At 41.2% G+C, this 26,848-nt stretch overlaps 1 pseudogene; it reads left to right on the plus strand.

Annotated features, from left to right (window-relative positions):
- LOC114108343 (DNA polymerase epsilon subunit 3 pseudogene) lies at window positions 1-26,848 on the plus strand (annotated as a pseudogene).

Consider the following 26,848-nt stretch of genomic DNA (forward strand, 5'->3'; position numbering starts at 1 on the left):
ATGCAAGCAGATGCCCAGGAGAAGAGCTTCTTGGTCATAGGGTATGTATGTCCTCAACTTTACTAGAACTCACCAAATGGTTCTCGGAAGAAGTTGCACCATTTTACAAACCCATTCCAGCTACTACTTGCTAGTAATATAAATGATCAACTTATTGTGCCTTCATTATGCACCAGGTACTCTTACATGTATTATTGTATTCCATTATCACAAACTTATGAGTGAGGTATGATTATTGTCCCTAATAAACAAATATGAAAACTGAGACTTAGGAGAAGTATCTTTTCCAAAGTCAGAAAATTCATGACAGTACCCCGGTTCAAATCAATCAACCCGATTCAGAGGAAATGTTCTTGATAACTATACAACAGTGATCTCCTGTTCCCCTTTCAGAAGAAAGCAGGATGCAGAGGGGAGGCAGATAGTGGAGAGAAAGTAAACTCAGACATGTGTCCCTCTCACTTACCATGGTTTTCTCAACCAGACGTCCCTGAGACTACATTCCTCAGACTCTATCTGAGTCAGTTGAGATTAAATGGAGATGTCTTGCACTGAGCCAGGCCTTCTAGGTAGAGGATGTTGCCCTCAACACCAGCCTGTGGGAAATAGCTCCAAGAGATAAGCTACCTTGGGCACTGAGCCCCTAATCGGAGCAGCAGATGGCCCTGGTTCTAAACTGTTTCTTTGCAGCTATATCACAGTCTGGCTACGGGTGAGTCACTTCCCAGAGCATTTTGGTTTCCCATCTGCAAAATGCAGTGACAATTCTAAACCTGTGCATCATGAGGGGAGAGTCCGGAAACAGGAGACACAACTTCAGATTCAGCCTGACACCAAGAAGAAGAAGGGCACTAATTCTGTTCTTCTGGTGAGAAGTATTTGCTACTGTGTCGAGTCACAGATTTTGCCTTGGCTCTACCTGAGCCTAATTTCTCTCCGGGGCTGAGCTCCATAAAATGCCTGGCCTACATAAAGGGTGGCAGAGTTTACAATGTTTCATCATAATAGCCTGTAGGGGTATGCATGATTCGAATATATACCTCAGCAAAATTAAAAAAAAAAAAAAAGAGCATGTTGTCACCTTTGAGGTCTCTGTCCCAGGGTCAAAGCTGTAAAAATATTGGTCATGTTTATCAAATTTTGTCTGATATAAAAGTGATATATGCACATTTTAAAAAAATTAAATGTTCAAAACCTATAAAGTGGGTAGTAAAAATAACCCATAAACAACTGTTAATATTCTGGTGTATTTCCTTCCAATCTCTCTATATGTAAATAAGATAATGGGATCGCATTATGTGAATCCAATTTTACATCTTATTTTTTATACTTTATGCTATACTGTGGGCATTTTCCAAGGTCATTAAATAGTCTTCAGAAACATGATTTGTAATAGTTTCATAAAATTTCCTCCTATGAGCACAATATAATTTATTTAACCTTCCCCCATTTGAGGACTTTATGTAGGTTGTTTCCTATTTTTTTTCCTCTTATAAATCATAGTGTACTTAGGGTTTTTTGTATGAATTTATGATTATTTTGTTAGGAAATATTCCTAGAAGTGAAATTACTGGGTCAAAGTTGGCAGATTTTAAGGGGCAAATAGCAGAAAATTAAACTCAAACTTGGATGGCTACCAGCCACAAACAGGGCTATCAATGTTCTCAGCCACATCCAGAGTGAGAGAAGGTATTTGATTCAGATTTCCAAGCAAGAGTCTTAGAATTCACCCTTATTAGAATATACACCCTGTACCCATGCACCAATCAAACACTGTGGACCAGTGCTTCAGATGTTCCAACTAGTTTTAAGCCAATCAGAGACATCCAGGAAGGTAGGGAGGGGATCAACTTCCCCAGTTGCAAATAAATGGTTTCTTGGAGAAGGATGATATCCAAAGACCTGAACTGTATTAAGAAGGAGAAAGGCAGAAATGAGGGTTGAATAGACACCAGTAAACACTCATTCAAGGATGAACTTTTTAAAGGGGTTTGACATGAATGTACAAATTACTTCCCATAATGGTCGCACCAATCTAAAACCAGGAATGTGCTAGAAGGTCTGTTCAACTGTGCCCTCACCAACATTGATTATTTTATTTTAAAACATTTTTAACTTACTCAAATTTTATTGGATGGGCTCAAATAACTTGCATCTTGATTTAAATTTAACTTTCCTAATTACTATATGCTCTTGGCCATTTAGGATTTCAGAACTTCTAACATAAAATGTAGATTACAAATATTCTAAAGAACTCCAAACTTTAGGTTGATCTAACCCCTTCCTGACAACTGAGAAACAAAGAATGTAATATTTGGGACCCTGTTTCTATCAGTGAGAGGAGCCTAGACTTAATTCAGCCCTTAACTGCATGTTCCTTTAGTGGGCTCCATAGCACCCAGAACGTACTTTGTGCTTCTGGAAAGAAAATTCCCTCCTAGACCCAGCCCTAACTCTTCTTTATCCTCAGATTCCCATTGGGGTTGGCTCCAAGTGAAAGGGGTGTAGAGCTGAACCTATTTCCAGTCACAGTTCTGGCTTTCACTCAAGCAGGAAAGACAAGTCGTGCTTCCAAGTCACTGTACTCCTGAGCTCTGAGATTCTCTGTCATACCCACTCCTTGGGGAGTAAACGTCTTAAAGAGCCATCTCAGAATCTGAGACAGGACCAGTACTTATGCTATTGTGTGACTACTTGCAGGGTCAGTTCTATAGCCAGGTCGGTCTCTCTAGACCTGGCCCTCATGCCCCTAGTTTATTTCCATCCCCTTCCCTGGGCCCACCACTGATATCTCACCCTGCATCTCCACCATGGCTGACCAATACCACTAATAACATGGAAGTCTAGCCCTTCACTATAAACTACTGCTTGGCACCTTTTGAAAGCCTCTACTGCTAAGCTTCCTCCTTCCTAGGGGCTGGCATTAGGAAATAGAAAAAGTTATATATCATTAAAAGGCAGAAATAGACTCAAGATTTTACCTTTCAGGAAATGCTCAAGTAAGAGTCAGCAGGAAGGGAGACCTCATCAAATAAGTTGTGGGATAAATTATAATATATTCCTTTCTCAGTTCAGTCCTAGGCTGCTCAGACTTTCAAATAGGAGAAAGGAGTTCATAGCTACTTTTCTAGATAAGTCTGCCAGGATGCTAGTTCAACATGCTGAACATCTTAGAGTAGTAGCTCCTTAATGCATAGAATACTGTGGATCACCTGCATTTTTCAGCAAAATGTGCCAGCCTTGGTCTAGTTGCTGGGAATATTAAATGAATCAGATTATGGCCTCTGCCCCCAAGAGTAGAAAGGTTCCGACAACCAGAATGCATGCAAAAAAATAGTATCCAGGCTATGATAGCCACTAATTCATCTCAGGCACAAAGAAAGAAGGGTTCAGACTAACTCCCTAGAAGCACCCTCAAATTGAGTTTTTAAAAGTATATAAGGCTTCTCCAAGTACACAAAATGGCATGAGATGTGCTAAGCATGAATAAAAGCTGGAAAGAAGCTAGAAGACATAGAATATTCTGGAATATTCAAAAGAACTCTAGGTAATTCAGCATTGCTAGGTCATGAGAAAGAGGGGGATGGAGTTGCAGAAATTGATCAGGCCTGCAAAAGGGTTTTTAATGTTTATACAGTGGACTAGAAAGGAAAGGACATGGATGTTTATTTCAGATGTCCATATGGAGATTAAATGCAGTGCCAAACTGAAGGCAAGTAGGAGATGACTGTCATGATCCAACTATAAGATAGAAGAGGGAAAGCATATGAGGGGTGGTAAAAATTAGAACACACCAGCCTTGGTTGCCAATTAGATATGGAGTCCAGGGAATAATAAGCTATAAAGTAAGGACACTAACTCAGCCATTCATACATTCATTTAGGTATTCTTTCTCTAAATGAGTACAGCATTTGTTAGCTACTAGTTAGGCACAAAGGATATAAGATAGTCATGAACCCTGTCTTTATGGAAACTTAGAGAAAATTAAACTAGTGATAGCAATGTAAAGAATTGGTGTTATAATAATAAGGAAAGTACATAGAAACTGAAGGTGATGAATCTTGTCTAGGGACAAACTCACTGAAAGAGTTTTACACTGATATAGGGAGGATGCATTGAAGTTAGCCAAGGAAAAGAAAGGATGGAGAACAAAGTGTCCTACATAGAAGAAAATAATTCATGAATACCCAGAGTAGAAGAAAATGGCATATCTGGACATTGAAAATGGATAAATATGGCTGGAGTATAGAGAAAGAGAAAGAGACAGGATGTGAGGTTACAGACGAGGCTACATTCAGAAAACAAATGCTAGGTAAGTCACGTTGCAGTTCAACCTGACCCTAAGGCTGAGGAAGCAGGCTGTAGAGTTTAAAACATAGTGTAAGTTCTTTCAATTCTGCAATGTGGTTTCTCAGATGAGTGGCACTCTCAGATATGCATTTGGAAAATATTCTGTCTTATGAAAAATGGTTTGAAGAACAGCAAGAATTAAGATAGACCCAATAGGAAGTCAATGCATACTCCAGGAGATCAGAACCAAATTAAGGGGAGTCAGCTGGAAGGACCTGGTAGTGAGGATCAGTAAGTTTATAAAACATTCACGGAAAAGCCATAAATTGGCTATAATTTTATGTTTAGAAATGCTTTCCCAAGCAGAAGTCTATGTGACTGGAAGTAATGCTTTGATAAATCTCTATGATCATGGAGCCATCTCCCGGCCTCAAGCATCCTCTGCAAACCTTACCAAAGGACGTAAGCTGACTTACAGCAGATAAATTGTTTTATCTGTGATTAGACACTTAGGTTGAGTCCCTCACTTGACTATTATGAATAGTGCTACAGTAAACTTGAGATTGCAGACATCTTTTTGACAAAGTGATTTAAAAATTTGGGGGTAAATATCTAGAAGTAGAATCAATAGGTCATATGATATTTTTATTGTTTGAAAAAAAAAACTCCATATAGTTTCCCCTAATATTTACACTGATTTACATTCTCACTAATAGTGTAATGGGTTTCCTTCTCTCCACATCCTCACCAACACTTGTTATCTTCCATTTTTTTTAAAACATAGCCAATATGACAAGTGTGAGATGATATCTCATTGTGGTTATAATTTGCATTTCCCTGATGATTAGTGATATCAACCATTAACAAAAGAATGGATAAAGAAAATGTGATATATATGCACAATGGAATACTAATAAGCCTTAAAAGAAAAAGAGATTTTGCATTTGCAAAACATGAATGCAATCGGAGAACAGCATATTAACTGAAATAAGCCAGGCACAGATAGACAAACATTGCATGTTCTTACCAATAATGAAATCTAAAATAATCAAACTGAAGGAAGCAGAGAGTAGAATAGTGTTTACCCTAGGTGGGTGCTGATGGAAGATGGGAAGATAGATGATGGTCAGAGAGAGGATATACAGCTATAGTTAGGAGGAATAAGCTTTCTTTTTCTTTGAGATACATTGCACAGCACATAAAATATAGTCAATAATAATGTACTTTACATTTCAAAATCATCAACAGTAAATTTCTAATAACAACAATAATTATTTGAGGTGATGGATATATCCATTAGTTGATTTAATTATTCCACATCATATTCATGAATCATATCATCACTTGTACCTCATATATATATTTATATATGTGTGTGTGTATCTGTTAATTTACAAATCAAAATTAAAAGTTAGAAAAATAAAAATAAAAAGCAAGACAAGTAAATAATTTCATAAGGAAATATACAAGTGTGATAATTTGACATATATAATATGTTTGTGTATGTATAGACATATGTATGTGTCATGTATATATTATTATATACACACAATGTGTACTGATCAAATCAGAGTAATTAGCATTTCTCTCTGCTTAAATATATATCCTTTTTGTGTGTGTTAGAAATCTATGGGTGCTTCTAGTTCTTTATAAAATACATACAATAAATTATTTTGAACTATCAGCACCCTCTTGTGCTGTGGGAAACGGAATTTACTACTCCTCTCTAGCTGTATTTGGGTACCATTAACTACCCCTTCTCCTCCCAGCCTGTAGGCTAACTCTTTTATACTCTCTGAAGTCAACTCTCTTGGCTTTAGTGCTCCTTCCATGGGTGTTGCTTTTTTGCAATTTCTCTCTAAATAAATGATGAATACAGTTAAATGATGTTTTGAAAGTATACCAAAACAAAACAAGATACATACCAAAAAAAAACAAGCCAACTTGGAGAACCCACACATCTAACATTCCCCTCAGATGCCAGTCAGTGTTAATCTGGACTGTGGCATTGGAATAGAGAAGTAGATGGAGACAGACAAGGTCTAGTTAGGTGGTGGCATTATTAGGATTGGGTGATTGGTGGGTGTGATGTTAGAATATGAAATTATGAAAGGCTTCCTGCATTTCTGATCTTGCTAGCTGGTGGAATTTGGGATAATAGAAGAGAAAAGTCTGATTTGCAGAGTGGGAAGGAATAGAAGATTTTAGGTGTGTCTACTGCAAGTGTTTGCATTATATAAAGATGGAATTATATTTTGAATAAGAAATGGAATTCTGAGCCTAGAGTTGAAAACACTTCCTGGGCTAGAAATAGAGATCAGAAAATCATCAGTAAGGAAATGAATGGAAAAAACTCAGAAAGAAAGAATGTCAAAGGGCTAAGAACAAAAACTGGGAGAGAACAGCATTCAAAGGACAGGTAGGGGCAAAGGAAGCAGAGAATGAATGGAAAATGAGCCGCCCAAGAGATGAGGGCAAAACCAGATGAATGTGAAGTCCTAAAAGCCAAGGAAAGAAGATAGGAAAGGGGCAATGGTCAATAGATCTCAATTTGTAAAGTCAGAGAGGGAGAAAAAATGATCCAGAGGAGTTTCTTGAAATGATATAAGCATTTCACAACAGTGAAGCTTATTTTATAGAAAGCAAATAGACCTCTTTAATTCTGGTTGCCGTCTGGCCCTTCCTCCTTCACCAGTAGATCCAACTAATAAGTCAGAATAAACATCCAAAACTCAACCACCCATGGCCCAGTTGTGATGGGAAGGAAGATTAGGTCTTAAGGAGGAGAGACTTGATTTCCCACCAAGAGCACCCAGGGGTGTCTGAAGATAACTGTTAAAGAGGTAGCCTTATAAATAGGAGAGCTTCCTTTCCCTTGCTCAGAGTCCTGGTAACATCATCTTCTTTTCAATCCTGGGGACCCCATGGTAGTCCCAGACATGTCTCTGTGCCCTCCCCCAGCCATTCTACCATCCCTCACTGTCTCCTTCAATGCCTCTTCTTCTAGGGTTTCCAGTATTTCCAAACTTACCAATGCTCAACAGGCATACCAACAAGAACCGTCTAGTGAATCAAAGAATCAGGAAAATAACTCTAAATAATTCCAGTCCTGTGAGGTGAAGAAAATTAGAGTTTGTGATGAGGAGGCCCTAGCTGAGCTGCCCTCACTGCCCTGCAAGAGAGAAAGTGCTAATTGCAGTAATAAGTCCTGCTGAGATCCTGCAGGGTGAACATAGCTGACTTCCCACCCTGATGAGACTTCTCTCCCTGCCTCACTCCCCAGGAGGAAGAGGGGTAGAAATCCTGGGTGATGCTCCACCCCTGAAACTTGGCTTATAGCCCACAACCTCTTGGGACTGTGCAAAAGCGTAATGGCACACCTCAGTGGGCTAAATGGGAATGAAACAAAGCCCATTACCTTACTCAAGCTTGGGAAAGGACACTGGGAATTAGACTATGGTAGAGACTCTCTTGGGTAAGGAGCTTCCTTGTACTAATCTAATCACAAAAACAAGACATGGAAAGGGGTCTTCTCTCTATTCTACCTGTAATGTAAATGGATTCATTGAGTGAGTTCCATTATTGTTCTTGAGTTCTCTCAGATTTCGGTGATTCATGGTCCCAAGGGTACATCACTAAACATCAGGTTTAATCACAAAACATTAGCAGGTATAGCATTTAAAACTACTACTAGTTCCTAGTCTGCAAACTGGGTAGTTATAGGATTGTCTCTTACATGCATTGTCATGGAAACCAGCATGCAGCCTGAGAGTAATCCTGGCAAAATTCCCAAGCATCTGGTGGGCAGAGGATGTTTGGATCTGTATGAAACCGGTTTGCTGTGCAGTCTGAACGTGATGGGGTGTATGCATAAAATAATTGTGTTTTTTCCAGTCATTGCTTCCAGCTATGCTCTGTAGAACTACCCTTTCCTACAGAGCACATCCTTTGATAAAATTTTGGTAGATTCTATAACTTTTTGGTCATGTTTGGCTCTTAACGTTCAGCTCAAGTGAAAGTTTCAGTCATCAATGGACTTAAATCACACCTCCTTCCCCTCCCACCTGCAAAGCTTTGAGCTTCATAGAAGCTTCCTGAAGCTGAGGTAACAAGGTGCAACAAATTGGGTGGCTGAGAGCAATAGAAAATTATTGTCTCAACAATCTGGAGGCTGAAAGCCCCAAATCAGGGCTGTGATCCTTCTAAAAGCTCTCTTGCCTTTTCCAGTTCATGGCCCCAACTAGGTTACAGCAGCATCTCTCCATCATCACCTGGCGTTCTCTCTATGTCTGTCCACTCGTCTTTCCTCTGTATATCTATGTCCAAATTTCCCCTTTCATTAGGAAATACATGGTCACATTGGATTGGGACCTACCCTAATGACCTCATTTTAATGTCATTGCCTCTGTGAGATTCTATTTCCAAATAAGGTCACTTTCTGAGGTACATAAGCATATCTTTTTGAAGACACATTTTAAGCCCTAACAAGCTGGGACCTGGGACTGTGCTTGGTCTCTGAGCCACCTTTCCTGCCCTCGTCCTGACTCCTCTGGTGTGTTGAAGTGGGGAGAAGGCAGGGGGAGGGGTCCATGGCTGGCTACTGCTGCAGTCCTCTCTCTGATGACTTCTCTGCTTCCCTAGCTTACACAGACTGGCCCCGGAAGCCCTCCAGGCATCAGTCCTCCAACTGTGGGCAGTGTCTCCTGGGGCCCAGGTGTGAGCTCTCATGTCCTAGGAGCCTCCCTGCAGCACAACTCTTGATGTAAACAATTCACCTCCAATTTGACCTCTTCTGCCCCTCAGTCCTCCACCTCTCAGACTGTGAACTAGAGTTCACCCCAGCCTCCTGGGGAGAGGTCCTCGCCCTAGCCCTTGGTAGGCCTTGTACCAGGCACCAATCTCAAAGCAATAGAAAATATTCCCTTTGACACACACACACACACACACACACACACACACACACACACACACATCTCATACTAACATATCACTGAGACAAGCCCACAGCAAGCAGGTTAATGTCTTGGACAGTGCGGAAGTTTCCTAAGTTGATATCAACTCAGTTATTGGCATTGTCTACAGGGCAAACAGTCCTTGCCTTTACTCCTTCTTTTCCTAAGGCTTATGATGAGTTCTGAACATCATTTCCATGCACCAAGAATTTCTCAAGGAGATTGTTGAAGAAATAGTGGTCACAATTTGCCTACCAGGGGAAGGCATTAGAAAGGGATTACATAGAGTGATTGCTACCACTTGTGGATCAAGTTCTTATGCCTCGTACCATGCTAAATGTTTTCATAAGTCTTAGCTAAGTTCTGCCTCAAGCCCTCTGAGACAGGAATTGTCACTACCCCTGTTTAATAGGAAACTTCTTAGCGCAGTTAAGGTCACACCTGAGATCAAGCTGCTACTGAGATCTGCAGCGGGCTGCTCAACACAGACCAACTGCAAGTTCACACACACCACCACGGAATCCTGCTCACCTCGGGCACTGTCCTGGATCATTTCCCAAAATACACATCCCACAGAATGTTCAAGTCATTTAGCGTCTTTTGTTCACTGCACTTTAGCCTCCACACCTCACTGTTGCTGACCTTTAAGGAATCTGCGTTGGCCTCCATCTGTACTGAACTGTTCTGCTAGTGAACTCGGAGCCTGAAGTGAGAATTCACCAATATTTTAGGTTTAAATAAGGGTGCAAGGGACAGGGAACTTAAAAAAAGACACACAGACAGGGATGGGAAAAAAAATGTTCCCCTCAGTAGAAACTAAAGAGAGGGAAAAGGGAGAGAGAAATTATCACATTAATTCTCTTTATTGATCAAAGGTCAATTTGAGATATTCAGGATAAGAAAGAAATTTATGATGTAACAAAATTCATGTGCAGTTATAATTAGCTCTGGCAGTATTCTTGTTGTGTTCAAAGCGTCTTTGAACATGAATATTGGGGGAGGCAATGGGATGGAAAACAGAGAGCAGGAAGCCAATAGAAGGTAAGAAAGAAAGAAAGGAAGTCCAGATTGAGGCCAAGTAGGAGGGGGAGTTTTTGTTGAAGTTCCTCTGGCGTTTTCTCAGCAGAGCCCGTCGAGGGAAGACAACCATCATCCAAGGCCCCAGCAATGCTTAAAAGAAGTGCCTGACCACAACATGAGGTTATTTATAAATGGATGAAAACAAACAGTAGAGAATACAGCAAGGGACAATTGGCAGAGTGAACGATAGGGGACTCAAGTCCCTGGTTTCTGTTGCTGATGTCTTTGGATAAAAAAGATACTCACGATTCTCAATAAGCAATGACCCCACTTGCTCTTCTGAGGAAGAGAGAGGAAGCACACTGTCCCCGTGGGTGGAAAGAAGGCTGGGACCATCACAGGAAACACTCACACTCCCATCTCTTCTCCACTCATCACTCACGGCTGGCGGCGCCCTATCCCCTGGCACACACAGGCTGCTGTTCACTGGAGGTCCACCACATCATCTGCCACGGAGATGCAGCAGATGTCATCGATGGAGTTTGGGCCCAAAAAGAGTGATCCATGGGTGATTAGCATCAAAACTCCAAGAAATGGAAGATTTAGTCAGGTACTTGGTACAAAGAGAGAAATTTGACACAGAGGTGTGGATAGCTGTATCCAGAGGAAAGAAAAGGTCTAAAACCCCTAATACCTTCATCTCTAGAAATGGCCACTCTATTTTCCAATCTCTTGGTCATCTTTTTTGACTTGATCCTGAAAAATTCTTCCTGCTTTATGGAAATCACATATACTCACAAAGGCCTCCATTAGTTTATTTGTATACAAATCTAATTTAACAATTAGAAGATTAACAATTAATCTTCTAATTGTTAAATCACAGCACAGTGCCATAGAAATATTGTGTCACAAGAGAACCTGTGGTTTGCTTAACACACCCAACATTTTTCAACCATACACACCAATGTCAATGATAGTCACGTAAGCCACAGATATTGGGGGACCTGCCATGGGCTGGGAATTACCTTCCAGTTTCCAAGTAAGTTAGCTTTCAGGTAAGTTTCCCTGCTTTCTCACTCAGGGAACCATACTTAAATGCAGTCAGTAAATTAAAAAGTATTATTTTGGAGAAATTTGATGTTCTTGATTCATTACTATAACAGGGGAAATCATTTATAAACTTCCAAATTTTTAGACTTTATTAGTAACAACACTCTTCTTAATAAACACCAGGGTTGAAACTCTTTAACTGATCCAATTTTCTATCAGCTTTAGGGAATCTTTTTGTGTGATATTCATAACACGGTCATCCAGTTTTGGGTCAAAACTTCCCAAGACCAGAGGATTGGTTGCTTGACGAGGCCCTTGTTTTAGTCAGCTCTTTCGCTGCTGTTGACTAAAAGATCTAACCAGAACAAATATAGAGGAGGAAAAGTTTACTTGAGGGCTCACAGTTTCAGAGGTCTTAGTCCATAGAACTCAGGCTCCATTCCTCAGGGCTCAAGGTGAGGCCGAACATCATGGCAGGAAAGTGTGGCAGAGGATCATCACATGATGATCAGGAAGAAGAGAAAGAGAGAGTCCACTGGCCAGATACAAATATATACCCAAAGCCACCCCCCAATTCCCACCTCCTCCAGCCACACCCTACCACTTGGGTTACCACTCAGTTAATTCAGGGGATTAATTCACTGATTGGGTTAAGATTCTCACAACCCAACCATTTCTCCTCTGAACCTTCTTGCACTATTTCACACGTGAGCTTTTGGGGGACACCTTACATCCAAACCATAACAACCTTCCAAGGGCTTTTTTTCCATCACCCCAACCTCGAACTCTGCAAAGCAGCCCCCACCTCACTATTGAAGAGTGACAGATTGTGCCCTCTACAATCTGCATCCCTCCTCCTGAGCCTTGCTCTGAGCTTAAATCTTAGGTTTGCCTTTGCCCTCTAAACATTTTTGTGGGGAAAAAAATCCCTCCTTTACCTTGAATTCTATGCACCTAAATTGAAGTTTTCCTTCCCTTTCCATACAGCTGAAATCTGAAGTTCCCCCTCCTGATTCCTGAACTCCTCTCTATGATATTGTCTGTTGTTTCTGGAAGATATTGAAATTGCTAAAATTGCTTACTTAGCATTACGTCACTTTACACTTAAGAAATTTGAGCCAGGGGTCCTATATTATTTTTTACATAATAGTAGAGTGTATTTCGACACATTATATGTACATGGAGTATAACTTAGGATCCCATTCTTGTGGTTGTATATTATGTGGAGTTTCACTGGTTGCATATTCATATATGAAATAGGAAAGATATGTCTGATTCATTCTGTTGTCTTTCCTACTCCCCCTCCCTTCCCTTCATTCCCTTTGGTATAATCCAGTGAAATCCTATTCTCTCCCATTCCTTATTGTGTGTTAGCATACACATATCAGAAAGAACATTTGGCCTTTAGATTTGGGGGATTGGCTTATTTCACTTAGCACAATAGTCTCCAGTTCCATCCATTTACTGGCAAATGCCATTAATTTTACTTTTTTATGGCTGAGTAATATTCCATTGTGTATATATGTGTATGTGTGTGTGTATATATATATATATATATATATATATATATATATATATAAAATTTTTAAACTATTCATCTGTTGAAGGGCACCTATAGGTGGGTTCCATAGCTTAGCTATTGTGAACTGAGCCACTATAAACATTGATATGGCGCTCACCATAGTATGTTGATTTTAAGTCCTTTGCATATAAATCAAGGAGTAGAATAACTGGGTCAAATGGTGGTTCCATTCCAAGTTTCTGAGAAATCTTCACACTGCTTTCCAGGGTGGTTTCACCAATTTGCAGTCCCATCAGCAATGTGTGAGTGTACCTTTTTCCCCACACCCTCACCAACATTTATTATTACTTACATTCCTGATAATTGCCATTCTGACTGGAGTGAGGTGGAATCTCAGTGTAGTTTTCATTTGCATTTCTCCAATTGCTAGAGATGTTGAATATTCATTCATATATTTGGTGACCATTTATATTTCTTCTGTGAAGCATCTGTTCAGTTCCTTTGCAGGGGCCCCTATGTTACTAATCTTTGCATCTTTGGATAGGCCCACATCTGGCCAATCTCAGGTGCTCGGTACATGAGTGTGCAGGCGTCACTGAATCCTCCTGAAATCCAGGTTTGAAACATTCAAGACGCATGTCTGATCCACCTCTAAGCATCATGCTCCTAAGCAAAATCTTCAGTGGCTTTTAATGGTGTGGAGGGAATGTGTAAGCTCAGCAGCTAGCTTTGATCACCTTCATAGTCCAGTCTTAATGCTCCTCCCAGCTTTGCTCCTAACACTTCGTCTTCTGACTTTTCATCTGCTCTAACCAGCCTGGCTCACTCATTTTCCTCTGACAGACTTTCCCACCCTGCCTCTGCAGGTAGGTCATTCTCCACTCTCCCTCCCTGGTAATGTCCCCCATCATCCTCCATCACCTTCTTACCCATCCTTCAAACTGCAGTTTCAGTCCTCTATCTTCTGAGGAGTCTTTCCAACCCACCTGTTTGAACTCTGATGTTTTTGTGGTCTATATCATTCATTGTGTAACTAAACCCACAACGCCCCGTGACATCTCCTATGCTGCCATTGTCTCGGTGGCTATTTATCTCTCATAATGTTATTTAACCTCTCATTGATTTATGTCCTGTCTCTACAAGTAGATCACGAACTTGCCAAGGGCAAAGACCCTGTCTTATAATTCTTTGTATCCCCCATAGTATTTAGTGTCATATCTTATGCACAGTAGGCACTCAATAAATATGTTGATTTATTCTCCCCTATCTTTCAAAGTCCAGTTAAATTTCACCTCATTCACATTCCTTTCCCTTAAGACACCAGCACACATTTATTCTCCTCCTTTAAGTTCAATCGTACTTAGTGTCTATCCTGTTCATTGCATGCATTAAGAGGTATAATCGTATCTTGTGTATAAAATGTGTTCATCTAACTAAATAGTCTGCTTCTTGAGAACAGAGCCCATGGGCTTGGGACTTTTCTATATTCTTTTTTTTCCTGGGGCTAGGCACTGCATAAGCTCTCAGTAAATATTTTTTTTCACTGTGATCTAAAATAGCTTTTAAATTCCAGTTCTATGTACTATAACAGGATATAAATTTAAAAAGATGCCCCAATAAGGCTCCAATTGAATATGTATACAACTGTTATCACAGCTTGCTATACTTAATTTGTAAGTAGGAACCAACAGTAGAGCATATAATTTCCTTGTCTGGGTTTCTGCTGTGATGAAGACATATCAAGTCATTTGCCTGGGATCTACTTGAAGAGTTAGAAACAGACCTAAACAAAAGCTCACAATCATAGAATGCATTGTGAAGGCTCCTCTCTCAAGCTGGGGTTGGCTCAAAGAGCCCGTTACGTTCTGGGAGTTGCTCCTTGAAACACTGCATATTCAAATAGTCACTAGGATAACTAATGGGAAGATGCCTCATCCCAAAACCCTTTGCCTTTTATTGGATAACAGATTTGTTTATTGATTCATTCACTACAGACACTGTGTTAGCACTGATGATACAAAAGTCAACAGAGTAGAAATGCCCTGGCCCTATATAGGAAGAGAACAGCTAAACAAGTAATCACAAGCAAATAATGGAAAAAAAATAACTGAAAAAATTTCTATGTGAATACAGTCTTAGTCTGTTCAGGCTGACTGGGTAACTTATAAAAAAAATAGAAATTTAGTGTCCACAGTTCTGGAGGCTGGGAAGTTTCAAGATCAAGGCAACAGTCAAGTGTCTAGTGAGGTTCTTCACCATTTCCTTGTTCATAGATGGTATCTTCTGGCTGTGCCTTCCTAAGGTAGAAGAGACAAATGAGCTTTTTAGGTTCCTTTTATAGGGCACTAATCTTATTCAAGAAGGCAGAACCCTCATAATCTAATCACTTCCCAAAGGCCCTCATCTTTTAATACTATCACACTAAAGATTAGGTTTCTATATGAATTTGGAGGGAGGGGGACACAAATATTTAGACCATAGCAGACAGTAGGGATGGATTCTCAAGAAAGCTCATGTAAACTAAGGCTTGAAGGATGAAAAGAACTTAGTCAAGGCAGAGCCAGGTAAATAGTGTTCTAAGGCATTGCATGTGCAAAGGCCGTGAAGTAGATTTGAAGAACTTAAGGAAGGGCAGTATGGCTAAGAGATAGTAAATAAAGTGGCTTTCATGAAGAAGATCCATTTAAGACACTGGAGACATGATGATTTTTAATCCTTGCTGAGTGCCAGACTCCAAGCGTCTCCTGACTGTGTTCTTGGAGATTTGACCCTTAGATCAGATCACCCTGGATTATGGTTGATCATGGGGCACAAGAAAGACACTGTGCTGTGGGACAGAGACCAAATTAACTTCTCAGTTCTACAGCCACACCGCTGTAAGTCTTTGAACCATTATTTCACCTGTCTGAGCCCATTCTGCTGTCTGCAGGCTTTCACCCATATATTTGTTCTTTCATTCAACTCAACAACTGCATACCAACCACTGCTTCATGCCAAAGCATATTCTAGATACAATGGATACGTAGTGAGAAACACACAGGACAGAATCCCTGGCCTCATGGGGTGTCCATACCAGGGGGATCAGTCACACTTTATTTTTGCTGGGAAAGTTAACCAGCAGGGAGACTGTGTCTAGGTGTACACAGCAGAGCTTTCCTTTAAACTCTTGAGTGCAAGACAGACCATTTGGTCTTTTGTAGATGTTATTTCACTTGGTCTTTAGGACAGCCCTGTGAAATAGGCATGATTTCCCCTTTATAGAGTGTCCATCTGTCTTTCCTGCCCTGCCTCTCTGGCCTGTGCCTAGCATGGACTCAGGACACGGGGAAATGCTACTTCTTGAGCATTGGGGTGGGGGCAGACCCTGGGAAGTGCCTCCAGCCTTGGGCCTCTTCAGATTTTCTAGTGTGTTACGTAAACCTGCTCACCCTTTATATCAGCATGAGCACGGCTGGAATTCATTTAAAGGTTCTTAAAAAGGAGGTGAAAGTTGAGATCATTATGAAATCATATCTAACTTCTGAATCACTTGTGTTTTCCAAAGTAAAGGGAGGGACGAGGTGAGGGAAGAGGATGGTTCCTTGTTTTCTGTGCCCCTGGAGGCTATAGGTGTAGCTGGGTCAAGCAATGAACAGTGATTGAGTGGCCTGCAGAGAAGCAGGAGAGAGAGGAAGTAGGAGACCAAGAAAACTCAGCCAGTGAGTGGGAGCACCATGGGAAGCAGAGAGGGAGCAGAGATCCTGTTGAGGAGCAGGAAGATGAAACATTTGGGGATGAGACTTGGAGTTAGAAGATTTCATTGCCATGTCAAACCCTCCTCCATCACTATACAAAATTTCCTGGCTCTGCAATCCTTGTGGCATGGGTGGATTCACCGGGAGGGAAGGAAAAGGTACTGAATTCTGCTGACTAGGTTGAGAAAAAGTGAGCCTCCCCAGACAAGTGGAGTGAGGCCATCTGCCTCCATGCCGATGGGGAAGCTGAGGCTCACAGCCTTCCCAGTCATGTGGGAGCCATTGCTGGGATCTTCCAGCTTCCACAGCCGAGTTCTTCCCACGCCAATGTGCTGTGTCCTTGGCAGAGATTCCAAAAATTTGGACCTTAAAATGTTTTGGGGGGGCTGGGGTTGTAGCTCAGTGGTAGAGCATTTACCTAGTACATGTGAGGCACAGGGTTCGATCCTCAGCACCATATAAAAATAAATAAATAAAATGAAGGTATTGTGTCCAACTATAACTAAAAAATATATTTTTTTTTCCTGGGGTTTTATTTTTTCTTCACCAACCTGACCACCACTAAAATGAAACAAAAGAAAGTAAAAAAATAAACTGAGTGCTTCATGGGAACACAATGGGAGCTAGGTTAAACACCTGTGAAATCGTGTATACAAGAAAATATTCAGTTTAACTATAAATCGCAGGAGAGCGAGCAAATACAGCCTGCACTTGTCTTTCAGTTACATAACGAGGGAAGCAGAAGTGGTCCTCCATGGGAGACTGTTCAGAGGCTTCAGGACATGCACCTCTGCTGTCAGAAAACAGAGGAGTGTATTTTCAGAGGTAGATTTTTAGTAATATAAATATTATTATTATTTATTTATTTAAATTTTAAACTTGGCTTTCCCTAAAATAATGCCTGAAGGCTGGGCAGTAAGAAAAACGAATCAAAACTTCTGCTGGGACAGGGCTTATGCATCATTTGTGTAGCAAATAGCTCACCTGAAGGAGCAGTTTCTTCAGTGGCTGGTTAACAGTCTCTCTTTTATTAAATTGCATACACATAGGCACAAGAAAGTATTGGAACTGGTAAGTTTTCTTGCCTATATCTGGCAAGTCTTTTAGCTGTAGGCTTCTTACCTGCCTCTATGTCAGTGCATATTAACTTTGCTCTGGACTGAAACCCATTGGACTCTGATCTTCCTAACCATAAAATGGCACAGAGGCACATGCATGCAAAGTCAGGAGTGGGCTGGAAGATGGGGATTCAGGCACAGAATCTCCATCTCCAGGATTTCTCAGAGTTAGGTCCCTGGACTACCTGCATCGGAGAGATCCAAGATGCTGATTAAAATCATAGGCAGGTCTCTCACCCTATCCCACACTTAGGGAAGAACCTATAAGAAGTATATTCTTGAGGACCTACATTTTTCCACTTTCCACATGAGCCTTATGCCAAGTAAAGTATGAGAAACATACTCTAACATACCTGGGAACTCAGGTTTAAAAATTCCTGATTTAGGACAACCTAAGCACTTATTAAAATGCAGATTCATATTCAGAATCTGTGATGGAGTAGGTCTAAGATACCAGACAGAAATCTACATCTTATTTACTCAGGTGGGTTGAAGGTCAGTGGTGCAATGGATCACCAGTTAAACTATGGATCAGAAGATTCTAGGTATGGCTCCTGGCTGGCTCTCTTGGCTCATCTTACTCACTCTGGTGATTTGGATGTAGAGGTTCTAACATCACACTTGCAAAGACCTCTGGTGAAGGTGATTTTGGAGCTTCCTGCCTGTTTTTGTCTCGAATGTGGCATGTGCTTACCACTAGAGCTAACTCTCTAATACACAGGCTTCTCCCATCAAGCTTATTTACATAATTCCCCCAAGAAAAGTACCTTTCATTCTCTGATAGCCTAACCCAGTTGGGAGCAGTATTAATTTGAAAAACATTAGAAGTTTTGTCATGCCAGGTAATATAATTTCAAATGTATTTATAAATGTTAGGGTCCTCTACTACCTCAAGCCCTAATAGGGAACAGCTGTGGGTATTTTCACAAGAGTTGAAAGATGGATAGCCCAGGTACTGAGTTTACAATTCCACCACTGCTAGATTTGAAGTCACTGAGAGTGTAGGCTATAATGTCTTTAGGTTTGTGTAGACAACTCTGTATAAGTTTTAAAGCATAATTGATGCTCAGTAATTGTGATTTGATCCTCAGACTCCTTGAGCTTGGTGGACATCCACCCGTGTCATTGATTTCCTTTTATAGGACCTTTCTAGAGAGCTGTGCACCTAGGTATGTCTGGGGTGGCAGAACTGGGTGACCAAAGCCTTATTCAGAGTAGACCATGTGCTATTCTTTCTATACCCATCCAGACAACATTTCAGTCACTGGTAATACAGAAGGGAGCTGATCGCAATGATTTAGTTCTCTTTCAACTTTCTTTCCTTTAAGGAGAGAAGGTTGTTGAAAGTGAAAAGAGATGAATGCTCCTACCTTGAAAAATACTTAGAGGCAAAGAAATGGTCTGGCAGGTTTGTGTGCTCCAAACTAAGCAGCTGGAAAGACTACCAGTGAATAGACAGTTTCAAAAAAGCAATTTGTCTCAAGAAAGTTTCCTTGGGAACTTAGTTTAAAATTGGCTTGGACAGGAACCCAGCCTCATTGATTAAACACTGGCTGAAAGACCATAGGGTAATGATAAATTGCCAACGATCCCATTTGAGGGTAAGTGTCTAATTGGTGCCACAGGGTTTGGAGTAAGACCTGTCTTTCTTCACAGCTTTATTAATGATCTGGAAATGGTTGGAAATGGTATATTCATGCTCAATTGGGAGCTAGTACAAGCAAGAGAACAGTAGAATACTAATACAAATAGACTAAACAAAGTGGCCCATAGCATTCAGCTTAGAAAGATACACTTTGATAATTTTTTAAAATAGGAAGACAAAGGGAAGCAGGAGTATTGAAAATAAAATGTTTAACAAATTTAACAAATCTAGAAATACTCAGATAGAGGGGTGAATGCACAAGCCTTTTGGAGTGTTGAATAGCCAGAGGAGGGATGATTGTTCAGTCCATGAAAGAGTGTGGAAAGAGGTCAAAGCCACTTTGTCCCCATATAATAGCAAAACTGGCCCTAGCAGGCCCATGCATTCTGAGTGTGCCCCAGAAGTAGCAATATGATGATAGCTCTGTAGTTGGGGTGTAGGCTCCTGACACTCACAAATTAAGGGAAGGGTCTCAGAAGAAAATAATCAAGAATTAGAAGACAGGTACCTGGTTGGTAGTCAAGACACTCTGGCTGGAGCCAAAATGTCTCAGATGTCATGAGGAAAACAGGTCTAGACAATGATGCTCACACATCTGTCAGTGGCCATATAGATTCTCATGACTTCTCATGTTGATATTTCAATTCATAGGCTCAGGCCAAGAAATAAAACAACTTAAAATTTGTCATGAACAAATAAATACTACATCATAGGAATGTATTATTTATTTCCTCATGAATCTGGTATAAGACAGTGGCGTGACAAGTTCTCAAATTCATTTGGAAAAAAATAAGATATCCAGAATAGCCAAAGCAAATCTGAGCCAAAAAAAGTGATGCTGGTGGCACCACAATACCAGACCTCAAATTATACTACAGAGCTATAATTTAAAAAAAAAAAAAAAGCATGGTACTAGCACCAAAACAGACATGAAACCCAATGGAATAGAGTAAAAGAAAGAGACAAAACCACATAAATACAGTTATCTTATAGTAGACAAAGGTGCCAAAAACAGACATTGGAGAAAAGATAGACTTTTTAACAAATTGTACTGGGAAAACTGGAAATCCATATGTAGAAGAATGAAGCTTGACCTCCATCTCTCACTGCATAAAAGCCAACTCAAACTGGATGAAAGACCTAGGATTAGACCAGAAACTCTTGAACATGTCAGCAAAGGAACTGACTTCCTTAACAAGATTCCTATAAAACCAAAATTCAATAAATTGGATGGCAACAAATTAAAAAGCTTCTATACAGCAAAGGAGATGATTAAAAACATGAAGAGAGAACCTATAGAAGGGGAGAAGATCTTTGCCACCTGTTCCTCTGATAGGGCATTAATATCCAGAATATTTGAGGGATGCAAAAAACTTGACACCAAAAAAAAAAATCCAAAATAATCCAATTAATACATGGGCAGAAGAACTTAAACAGAGACTTCTCAAAAGAAGAAATAGAAATGGCCAAAAAATACACAAAAATTTTCAACATCTCTAGCAATTAGGGAAATGCAAATCAAAACTACATTGAGACTTTATCTTATTCCAGTCAGAATAGCAACTATCAAGAATACAAATAATAATAAATGTTGGCAAGGATTTGGGCAAAAAGGTACACTCATACATTGTTGGGGGGACTGCAAATTAGTGCAGCAACTCTGAAAAGCAGTATGGTGACGCTTTAAAAAACTAGAAATGGAACCACCTCATAACCCAGTAGAGATCCAAAATATCTAAAATCAGCATACTATAGGGATACAACTACATCAATGTTTATAGCACCACAATTCACAATAACCAAGCTATGGAACCAATGTTGGTGCTCTTCAATAGATGAATGGGAGAAAGAAAATGCAGTATATATACACAATGGAGTGTTTTTCAGCCATAAAGAATAATGAACTTATGACATTTTTCTGGTAAATGGATGAACTAGAGACTATCATGCTAAGTGAAATAAGTGAGACCCCCAAGTAGACATTTGAATGTCTACTATCTTTCTCTGACATGCAGAAGCTAGTTCAAAATAAAAGGGAAACAATTTGGTGTGGGGGGATGCAGAATCCATCAAAATAGAAGTCAGATTGGTGGACTAGATGAAGGTGTTTCAGGGGAGGGAGAAGAGTTGGGACAAGGGAAGAACAGTGGAATGAATCTGACCTAACTTTCCTGTGTACATATATGAATATACCACAGTGTATTTCACTTTCATGTATATCCACAAGATACTAAATTTTAAAAAATACAAGCACAAAGATCAGTATAGTAGAGGGAAGAAAATAGGGGTAGGAAGGAAAGGAGAGAAAGGGGAAATACTGGAGACTGAATGAGAGCAAATTATATTCCATGCTTTCATAATTATGTCAAAATGAATCCTAATGTTGGGTATAACTAAAAATAACCAATAGGGGAAAAAAGAGTGCTGGAATGAGAGTCAGGAGAATGGGTCCTTGAGTTTCTGTCTCTTTGCCACCAATGTGAACATGACCATAGGACCTTGGATATCCAAGACCCCTGGTTAAGAGAGCTGAGGAACCAATTCAATGGAGCAGCACCAATCTCTGCCTCTGCCCTTTTAGCCAATAGTTTTCATCCCTTTTTTGGGAAAGATCAGAATAAGAATGTTTTACTCCCTTATAAACAGCTAAAGGCCTTTAGTAAGAAGTACGTCAGGTACAATAGGAAGAGGCTGATGTATATTTAAATGGGTTCATTGTACCTGGAGCTTAGAAACTGAGGGCAGAAATGCCACAGGGAATATATATTAAATTGAATATTTTCCTCTCATGTCCACACAGAACCTCAGAAGGTGACCTTATTTGGAAATAGGGTCTTTGTAGATGGAATTGGTTAAAATGAGGTTATTCTGGATTAGCACAGGTTCTAATCCAATGATGGGTATCCTGCTCAGAAGAGAAAAACAGACATAGCCATAGAGGGAATACACTCTGAGAAGACAAGGGGCAGAAACTGGACTGTCAAGGCACCCACAGACCAAGGATTGCCAGCAACCCCAAGAAGCAAGAAGAAGCAGGCAGAGACTCTTTCCTAGAGATGCTCCTGCTGACATCTTGATTTTGGACTTCTAGCGCCCAGAGAACTAGAGAGAGAACATCTTCTGGTTTTTAAGCAAGTCGATTTGTGACACTTTGTTATAGCCACCTTAGAAAACTAATAAAACAAGATATCTATTTTATCCCTATTAAAGGTAGAGAAGATCAAAGACAGTGAAGAAGCCTCCATCCACTATAACAAGAGGCCCTGGGGAAAGGCCCAAAGCAGAAACTTGGGTCGGCAGCTAAGAATGCTGGTTTGCACTGGCAACAAGAAAACTTGAGACATGAGGGAAGTTCTTCGTCTAAAATAGTTGTGTTAAAAGCAGAAGTAATATTTTATTAAACCCTAAATCAATAAATGCCAAATCAAGAAACACATAGTCTGATATAGATTTTCTTTAAATTTGGAAATTATTTAAATACAGTCTTGGGAGATACAAAAATTCAATTATACCATTTTCATTAAATATATGTTGTGGTGAGCCGTTCCTATAGACTGTGGCCGCCATTAGAAGATGGCGCCGGCTTCCACTGTGGCCTGTGATAAACAACTCCTTTTTTGGAGAGTTGGCACGTAATCCCTTATCACCCTATGAGAAAGCTCCACGTGGCAGCTTTGCATTGGGGCTTGAGATGCTTTATTAAGGCTGGGAGGGGCATCCGAGAGGGAGAAGAAGAAATATCAAAGGCCTGAATAAACTGCTGAAAGAAGATTCCTGAGTTGCGTCTTCCTTGTGGGCAAGGGGTCGCGACAAGTGGTGCCGAGACCCGGGAACCAGAACTTTCAGCAGTCAGGGGTGGTGCACCGGTTAGTCCCAGGTAAGTGGGATCCGCGACCAAAGCGGGGTTAGTCCCAAGTAAGTGGGATCCGCGACCAAAGCGGGGCAGCTCCTCTGTAAAGAAAGAGAGAGCATTACATTTTATTGCAGCTGCACTGTGTACTTTCGCTTCTACTTTCACTTCTGTTTTCTGTGTTTCTTTTGTTGTGTCATTTCGCTTTTGTTTTTTGTGCTTCTTTTGTTGTTGTGACGACAGGGACGCTTCCCTGTAAAAGGAAGAGAGCGGGGAATTCATAAAAAGGAACGCTCCCCTGTAAAAGGAAGAGAGCGGGGATTTTTGTACTTTCACTTTCTTTATAGTTTTAAAAACATTATGGGTGTTGCTTCTTCAAGCCCAATTTTGTTGGCCCTAGATGGGTTGTTACATTCAAAAGGACTTAAGATAAAGCAGAGTACTTTGCAGATGTTTTTAAGAGAAGCTGATATAGCGGCTCCTTGGTTTGCTTTTTCAGGGAGTCTTACGGTTCCCAGCTGGGACAAATTAGGGAAAGATCTAGATTTTGCTCATGAGCAAGGTACCTTGCAGGGTGGCATTATACCACTTTGGAAGTTAGTTAGAGGATGTATAACAGATGGTAAATGCCAGGAAGCTGTGAGTGAGGGTCAAGCTATTCTTGAGCAGCTGCATGAGGAAAAATCTGAAGGATCATGTAGTGAAGTGGCAGAGAGTATTAAAAGTAACAGTAGTGAGAAGGCAAAAGAGCCTGAAGATAAAAATAGGAGAAGGCTCTACCCAGACTTGACCGAATTAAAAACGCCTGAGAACACAAGCGACTCAGAGAGTTCTGAGGACCTTGATATATTGTTACAACAACTACATAAGATAAAGAAGAAAAAGGAGACACAAGGCACGCAGGCCTACTGTAAGAAGGGGAAGGGAGTTAACATCGGTCAACAAAACTCTGAGGAGGAGGAGGTAGAATATCTAGAAGAAGATATGGTGCCGATTGCCCCACCTCCGTATGTGGGGGGGAGCCAAGGTTCCGGGAGATCTTTTCATGCGCAAGTTTGGAGGACAGTTAATATAGATATGGGACTTGCATACCCTGTATTTCAGGACAATAATAGGGGAAGATATCATGAGCCTTTAGACTTTAAGATAGTTAAAACCTTGGCAGAATCCGTCCGCACTTATGGCATAGATGCCGCTTTCACTCTCACTCAGGTGGAGGGACTTACTAGATTTTGTATGACTCCCTCAGATTGGGCTAGTCTAGTCCGCGCTTGTGTTTCCCCAGGGAAATATTAGGAGTCCAAAGTTGGCTGTTTAATGTTTCTGGCAGTACCCAAGACTCGGAGCGAGGTAGGAGGCTTAAAATTTTTGCAAATAATTCACAATTATCTAATGCTACATTACCCTCCGCAGCAGTCTGTCTCCAATCTCCGTTCCTGTTTCTTTTGGCTAATGTTACATTACAGGGGATGCTTAATTGTTCTAGTGTTACCTGTCTCTTATCTGAGTGTTGGAATGGTTCTTGGACTGTAGCAGTGGTTATGAAAATTCCAACTTTTGTCCCAATCCCAGTCACTGCGGACCCAGATAAATTCCCCATTGTTGAGCTACTTAGAGTCCGCAGGGATTTTGGAATTACGGCAGCTATAGTGACAGCTGTGGCAGTGTCTGCTGCTGCAGCGGTTACGGCCGGAGTGGCCATGGCCAGTCAAGTACAAACTGCTGCCACCATTAATCAAGTTGTTCAACAAACTTCCACCATACTTGAATCCCAAAATTCAATTAATCAACATATTTTGTCAGGGATTTTAGCTGCCAACCAAAGGATAGATTTACTCCAAGCTCAGGTAGAAGAATTGGCTGACTTAGTGCTTTTGGGTTGTGTTGATCAACGTGCACATTTATGCATAACCTCTGTCAGATTTAATGATTCCAGAAATGCCTCCCGCATCATTGGCGAATATTTGGCCGGAAATTGGTCCATGGCAGCGGAAGACATGATCCAGTCTCAACTAACTCAGATTGCTGTTTTGAATAGTACCCGTGTTGAACCAGTGACTTTGGGTCAATTCACCGATTGGATATCTTCTGCTTTTTCCTTCTTCAAAGAGTGGGTGGGAGTAGGCATTTTTGGTGCAATGTGTTGCTTCGGTATGTTCCTCTGTTTGTGGTTTCTCTGTCGCCTTAAGGCCCGCAGTGCTCACGATAAGGCTATAATCATACAAGCTCTTGCAGCTTTAGAAAATGGCAACTTGCCTCAAGTCTGGCTTGCGCATCTTAAGCAGTAAACCTTTGACATGGTCGTTACACCCCAAGTTATTATAACATTGCACTGGGATCGACATGACTTTCCTTGTTATTCTCTTAGTGTTGGAAAGCCCTTGCACTCTGCCGGTCTTACTGCCATTGCACGCAGATGGGTTTCCACACTAGTGCTTTTCTATCGTCTTGAAGTCCGTGCCTTTCTTTAAGGGTGCTGTCAACTTGTTTGTCATTATAAACAGCCACAGTTCAGCCTCAGCTATCCCCCTTCGTCCACCATTGTCACGATACAGGATGCGAGGCAAGGCACTGCACTTGAGTGATCCTTGACGTGGACCTCAAGGAGAGCATGTCCTATTGCATGCGGGTTAGACGCGTCCACGCCCCGCCCCACGAAAAAAGGCGTCGGCTGATATGGCCTCAGATCTGGGGAAGGGCCCTCCTTAGGACTGAGTCATACTATGCAGCCACTTCTGCACAGTGGGATAGGACCTCTACTTTCGCCTGCATTGTTTTATAAAACAGAAGGGGGAACTGTGGTGAGCCGTTCCTATAGACTGTGGCCGCCATTAGAAGATGGCGCCGGCTTCCACTGTGGCCTGTGATAAACAACTCCTTTTTTGGAGAGTTGGCACGTAATCCCTTATCACCCTATGAGAAAGCTCCACGTGGCAGCTTTGCATTGGGGCTTGAGATGCTTTATTAAGGCTGGGAGGGGCATCCAAGAGAGAGAAGAAGAAATATCAAAGGCCTGAATAAACTGCTGAAAGAAGATTCCTGAGTTGCGTCTTCCTTGTGGGCAAGGGGTCGCGACAATATGTATTTAATCTCCTTTGTCAAAATAGTAGTTATAATTAGCCCTTCGCAGCCCGAGAAAATCCAGGTGGAATCTGGATATCAGAAACCAATCTTTTGAGTGAGCTATGCAGGAAGTGGGGACTCAGTGGCTGCCTGAAAAGGAGGCCAGAGGCTGAAGAGGCACTAACCCCTGCAGCAGCAGAGGCAGAGGCCAGAGGACCTAAACCTGCCCCATGCGGTCACCACCAGATCATCAAGCAGGCCCAGAGACCATCTCCAAAGCTGCCACTGTCACTGCTGGATGCCACATCCTGTGCCAACCACTCTGCAATGAAAGGGAAGCACAGGTGGCCCAATGCCAGTGATGTGCTCTTGGTCACAGAAGAGATGACGTTCCAGGGGCTCATTGCCCTCTCAAAAGCAGCTCTGGAAGCATGTAGGCAGGAAGGAAAGGCAAGAGGAAACTTCAGAGCAAAAGAAGAAGGACAAGACAGAAGGGGGAAATAAAACAGACCCAGAGGAGCAAGACGGGAGCAGGGATGAGGACGCTGAAGATGAAAAAAGGCTAGGACAAGAACAGAACCAAGAGGAGGTCGTGGACAATTGA

Source organism: Marmota flaviventris, chromosome 3 (assembly GCF_047511675.1).
Source record: "Marmota flaviventris isolate mMarFla1 chromosome 3, mMarFla1.hap1, whole genome shotgun sequence".
In the NCBI taxonomy this organism is placed as follows: domain Eukaryota; kingdom Metazoa; phylum Chordata; class Mammalia; order Rodentia; family Sciuridae; genus Marmota; species Marmota flaviventris.